This window comes from Mizuhopecten yessoensis, unplaced genomic scaffold (assembly GCF_002113885.1).
Source record: "Mizuhopecten yessoensis strain PY_sf001 unplaced genomic scaffold, ASM211388v2 scaffold4535, whole genome shotgun sequence".
Taxonomy (NCBI): domain Eukaryota; kingdom Metazoa; phylum Mollusca; class Bivalvia; order Pectinida; family Pectinidae; genus Mizuhopecten; species Mizuhopecten yessoensis.
The window spans coordinates 619,524-626,469 of NW_018405595.1; positions in this window are offsets into that span (position 1 = coordinate 619,524).

The following is a 6,946-nucleotide window of genomic DNA, read 5'->3' on the forward strand; positions in this document are numbered from 1 at the left end:
CACTTATACATATGTACCATGCAAATGACACCCAGCACAGTATTCCACACCGTCACATTATACTTAAAACGTGATAACATATAATGTTGCCTTTACCTTAAACGCTTAACATTAGGGAGGAAATAACCACTACCATTTTCAAGGACTTGGTATGTCCTGGCATGGGGACAGAGTCTATTGTCTTCCTGACTTTGGCGATCGTTTAACACTAAGGGAAAAAGTGATGTTTTGCCAAGCAAGGAGTTAGGAAACAAGAAGGTTGTTAGGAAAAAGAAAGAAAATATCAATATAGTAAATATTGCAGGGGTTTATTGAAAGAAAGGCACTACGAAACAATAATACCGTTCAGAAGTGGAAATATAAATATCCCAAATGTTGCAAGATTTATTCTAATCTTGTCCCGAAGTAGAGGAAACAAAAGTAATTCCTAATTCTGCAGCGAGTTCCCTCATTAGTTTCCACTTACAACAGGCAGTAGTTATCAGCGGGTAGATTCTTTTCTAAATCTCCGTCACGGACAGATCTATATGGTTATTTTAAAAGAACTAAATGCTTATTGGAACACTCTTGACATTGTTAAGAGGGCACACAGTAACAAGACAGTTTCCTATAGAGTTTTCGGCTAAAACATGTTTACTTGAACTCTCACATTTTCGATCTTGGCTTTTGAAGTCGGATAACAGTTGCGTTTCGGGTTTATACAAACACATGTAACCCTCAACCCACTCGTCAATTTTATACTGCTGATTTTGCACTCCCTGAAAATATATCGGTGGAAAAAAAGGAAAGTCGATGACCTCGATGGAAAGCAATCTAATAAATGTGTTTGTGTACACAAACTGTTGTTTTGTTTGAGCTCAATTTATCATTACGTGAATCCGATATAATTTCTACATATAAAGTTTCTGTTTCCATTCTCAGATTATCTACATGACGTCTGTGTGATAGCTGATGATTTGAAATATGATTCCAGGTCTATATATGATGGCAGGGAGAGGCTACTTAATCAAGCGATTATCATCAATTGCGTGCCAATGAATGGGTAGGATTGTGAAGCTAAACCTCGATTTTAATCAAACTCTGTAGCAAAGTGTGGCACTGTATTCGTTTAATCTTTCAGGAAGTTCAACGAAATGGAAAATGATCAGATTCTGATAAGATCTATTTCCCATTACGACTCATCTGCATTTCATCACGTCTCTCAGTGTCCAAATAAAGTCCTATTCGTTGACAACATTTACCTGAAATTGTCGTCAATCCAGCTGTGTTTATCTGATTGACAATAATGTATTACATTTTCAAGGTCATAACAGTATTATGCGTGCCGAATCAGTCAATTATACAGGAACGATAAGGGTTTACGGTATTAACACCCTTATCCCAGCCAGAGAACAAAGTGATTAATACGTGAAGCTACAGAAAGCATCATAAGCTTGAACAATCGTTCTTTACAATACCTTCTCAAGTGGAATATATACAGTTACGTTTTGTTCTGATTGCTTCGGGGCCTTATCCATTAAAACCACCCAAATATTTCTATTTCTATGAAAACTGCCTGTTTAATATAACCAGGACTCATGCTGATGTCAGGATACACTATACATTTGTATATATCAAGGTTATGGTAACAGAACGTAAATATAGCAATCGTTAAAATTTCAGTTTGAACATTTTTGCATTCACTCGACACAATTTCAAAGCAATATGTTCGTGTATTTCTCCATAAAAAATCATATTTTTAAAAGTTTCTCAAAAAATAAAAAATAAAAACACGCTTTTTTCGGGCTTCTTTGAGAGCTGATTTGCCCTTTGTTTATATAAACCTTGCAAATATTGTGTGAGTAGCTAAAGTTAAAAACAGCTGCTCTTCTAGTAAAGTCGTAATTGTCCACACATTTTTCATTTGCATATGAAGCCCGGATGGCTATCGTTAATGACGTCCATGCCCCTGACTGACCCCAGTATGAAACAAAATGATATTAAGATTTTTAAATGATATTTCTCAAAATATGTTTGTTATTTAAACAATGTCTTCTGTGTGAGGTGTCTATGTGTGTGTAATGGTATGCGTATGTGTGCGTATGCTTGTGTTTTTGTGTGCGTGCGTGTAGTTTGTATACCTGCCTATGCGCCTTAGGCTCTTAACAAGCGTTTGTGACCTGAACAAGTCTCTCCTAAGCATTATTTTTGTGTTCGTCTGGATGATTTTTCACACTACCGTTCGAAGGTTGACAGTTTTATTAGGTGGTGTGATGACGCTTACGTTATTAGACAATTGGTGTATGGCATCCGTCGTGATATGTCATCTTTTGAAGACACAGACCTCCAAACAAAGGAAATTCCTCGTTGTCAGTTTTCTCAGCTCAATGTTAATTAGGAAATAATCAACATGCATGATACGATATAGAAGGAACGTGCGAAAGTGTCGAGAAAAACGTATATTAATGTGCTTTCTCACATTTTCACGTGATGCCGCATTTCCATTTCACCAACAAACCTCAGCTTTATTCGTTGTCGCTGTAGCTGCTGTATAAGCATGATAAAACGCGTTTGCAAATACATTGCCACAAGTAACATTAACATTAAAGTACATGTATATCACAAGTTTCAAAGTGCAATGTATGCACAGTACATGTATACGTTATACCCTAAAACACACCAAGAATGTGAAAACATCGCACAATGTTCTGTATTTTTGAAAACAATCATCCCTTTATGTATGGACTGGCATAGTATACATCCGTGATTGTGTTCTTGTAATTAGGTCAGTACCGCACTTTGATAATAATGTCAAACCGTTTTAAAAAACAAACAAACACAAAACACCGTTTAAAACACTTGAATGACCAAACTTCTTTGAATATGCCGGTTTTGTGAAGTTCCGGAAATTCGGTATAACCGTATTTACTCATAAGCACAATGATTATGTGCTAGAAAATGGATCATCATTTTAACGATAATTTTCGAGAGATTGGGTTTTATCATACTCATCCCCTGTAATTTAAAACCAAAGTCAACATATTTTTTTTTCTTTCTGAAAGTTCTAGAGTTTAGATGTTATTTGCAAAATATGACACCATACATCGTCAATTTTAATATCTATTTGATAGGTAATTTTCGCAAATTCCATTTAACTTTGCAATTGTAATTTTGTTTTGGCTTGTTTGCTTTCAAATATGATGCATTAAAGGTACCAAGGACCATTCTCATCCCGACACCTATTTAACCTATGTTAGGAATACGTTTTATTTCAATGTATATTCCATGCCAACGTATTGGTTGATACAGTTGGTACTGTAATGGTTGAATTGATCGTTAGCTGCTTTGCAACATTTTCTCTCTACACATTTTCCTTATTGTCACAAAGTGTTGGACACAATGTAATGTTGCCATTGAGAAGGAAAGTAGGTAATCTGCATGCAGTCAATTGTCCAGTACATTGCCGTTAGGCTGAGCCAACACTCGGGCATAATTTGATGTAACAGTAAGGTAGATTCAATGCTTGATGAGAAAACAGAAACAAATGATACATCATGAACCATCATCCTCTGTAACACTTTTTATTGAAAAAACGTTATCACCTCTTTATAAAGTAGACAGAGAAATCCCTTCCTGTGGATAAGATCATTTTTAACGTTCAGCGCATACCTTTTTCCGAGTACTGAACTTCGAAAATCTTACCCTGAGGCCTGAGATTTCTCTGTCTACATCAAACAGGAGTGATCGATGACTTTTCTTCCCGCACTTTCCTAGTGTAGAAGTAAGCTTAAATGGTGATCTTAATGCACCTTGCAACAATCATGGGCAAACGCAAAGTGTGAGATAGTTGATGACAATACCCCGAATCAGTGCATAATCTGATCGCGCGGCGGTGACTGTTTCATAACAATAGTGTTTGTGAGATGGCCTTATTAAAACAGGAATACACCTGTAAAGCTGGGAATTATAGAATCTTACATGGGTGTGGTCAATGGACAGGGAAACAACCCGTGTAGTGTATTGATTCTTGTACGTTTATTTTGAGTTTGGGAGAAACAGAATCAAGCATGGATGTGGTCTTTGGACAGGGAAATCTCAATCCGCAGGTAAGCGTTTGGCTTCCCAGCATGAGGCTTAGTCGAGTGCTGGATAGAATTTTTACATGAGGGCGACGCCTCGTGCTGGGAAGCTAAACTCATGCACTGTGATTTGAATGTTCCTGTCCATAGACCACACCTATGATTTATTCTTTTCTCTCATACTCGAAATAGCATGTCAGAATCAATACTCTACACTTGTTCATGTGCTTTTATTCTATGACAGGCGCTCATGAATACAGTTATGATAAGTTCATAGGGGTGATGAACCCTGGACATAGAATAAGAAAAGTGTTAAATGCAGATAGTTAACATTGCGGCATGACGTCATTACGCGTGTAGGCTGACTATCTCTAGGGTGAATTCCTGTATTTCACCGGAAAATAAGTGGAGAACGTGTCTTTGTCAACTGCGACACACTTGACAAAGGCAAGATGACAAATATGTAATACTAATTGGTGTAACATGCTATAAGTTGCTTTGTCTGTTTGTTGCTAATGTAAGTTTTTTTAAATAAGCATTGTTATTACACTTTCCTTGGTTACAGTGTAGGAGGCACGGTAGGCTAGTGGTAGGACGCCGGGCTCGTGACCGAAAGGTTGCGGGTTCGAGTCACGGTAGTCTAGTGGTAGCACATAACCTCGTGTTTCAAAAGAAGTTTAGAACAGTTTGGATTTCAACTGTTTGGTCCCTACCATCACCGATTTTAGGCATACTGTATTTATTATCATATTATGACGCTGTAATCTCACGTGTGAGTCGTACGGTCATCTTTCAAGATACAAGGTGGTAAACTCTTCTGGTGGATTTCGTGTCTCCCAGTTTCGCCATAACCTTGATAGCCACAGTAATCTCTTGGATGAATTTGTCAAAAGTAATGAAAATACAACCTGAACATTGTCACTCGAAATCACAATAACTAAACAACCTGTCAAACGGTGCAGAATGTGGCACTCGCTGACGGTGCAATCAATGTGGTTTTATTGAAATGCAATACTAATGCAACCATACTGTTGAACTGCTTAAATCGGCAATAAATATCAATAAAATGCCTGAATCGGAACATGAATATCTGGAATGCTTTGTGATTGTGTCAGTGTAGGAGCCATGTTTGATAGATGTCAGGTATTTTTTTTATTTCCTGCACGTTCTAATAAATGTTAAAAATTAATGTAACTTGCAAATCTGTTAAACACAGGTGCATTTTCTTTTTTTAATAACGAATTATTCTAGCTGAGACTTTGCAATTAAGGCTTTCTGTTATTTTTTATTACTTTTAATGTGTTCTTCGTGTGCATTAGCTATCTAATAACGAATAACTATCATTATCGCATCCGATTTCAGGGAGTGAAAACAAATAAATAAGTGACTTGACTAAAGTCTCTGGACCATAGCCTAAAGCCAGGCACGTGATTTTTTAAAAACAAATAATGACCATATGTTTTACTCACAAATAAGGTACTACGACACAATTGTTATCTATAGTAACAGACATTTATTCTCTATTGTATACGACCTATTTGCGTGCAAACAATTGTTGCAAATATTACAAAATAATTCTGCACCCGTTAAATACTTGTTTTGTCTTGTTTATCGATACATTTCGTAAACTGCAAGAGAGCGTTCGGCTTAACGATCGTAACTTAGACGAATGTAGGTTTAGAATCTTCACAGTAAATGTCATATGAAGACAGTGTCAACAGCAATGATTGCTTTCACCTGGACATTACAGGACATCCAGCCTGGTACATAGTAACATGATTGTGACATAGGCAAACCAGATCTGTCTAGAGAGACACAACTAAAAGAAAGCATAGTAAAGACAAACAAGTAACTGGACCAAATTTTCCTACAAACATCTATTGATATGGTGTGATTAGATGGCTAGTAAAGGATCTGTGAGATGTCATCTTGTTTTCATTGGCGTGCCATGATGTTTAGTTGGTACATGTACATGTACAGCCAGTTCAAGATATATTGATGTGACATTACTTGGATTTGACTTACATTTTCGCATGTGTCGTCGAAGTAGCGGAAAACACTTCTGGATATTATTGGTATTATTGTCGTTTCACTTTTGCAATGATCTTTATCAAAATCTATTCTTGGTTCATAATAATCATTATAATAAAATAGTTCAATATAAATCTATTGAATTTGGGTTCAATTTATGGTAGTTTTGATACTTCGTGTTTCTGGTGAGGAAATTTCTCAATAACGGAAAATGTTTGAGTTGTAGATATTTGCAACTTCTCAAAAGTTACGGTAGCATGAGATGGCCTCATTAGTTGGTGAGATCACTCAAAGACCGTTTTAGATGAACACCCCACTCAAATTTATCGAGTGCTTATTTGAATCAGTGACTACGGAAATTGGTTCGTCGGAATGTGTAAAACAATTTATCAAATTGATCAGTTCGTGTATTTAATAATTATGTGATTATTGTTCTTTACTTTGTATGCCCCTTATGTGTGCGTAATTTAATTATTTCATAAAAAAAATTGGCAAATCAAGACAACTTTAGCTGTGTGCACTCCCGCTATTATTTCGTTGTACATATCAACTAGAATCATTTTTGCGTTGCTTTTAGAAGACAAAGACCGTAGCGACAGTTGAGAGCTTATACAATGAATTATGCCAAATCAGGACCAGAATAAGTATCTTTGGAAGATGATTAATCGAGTTTCATTTTCAAATGTGCACACGACAACCTAGTATTAGTTATCGTTTTTGTTTTAATTTTTTCGTTGCAATTTTTACAAACATTCACTGTGCCTTTCTATTGCTCCATAGTACTTTTAGGTGTAAATACTACGAAAATCTCCATTTACTGCTTCGATTTGCAGCTATATCATTCCATTCATTCCAGC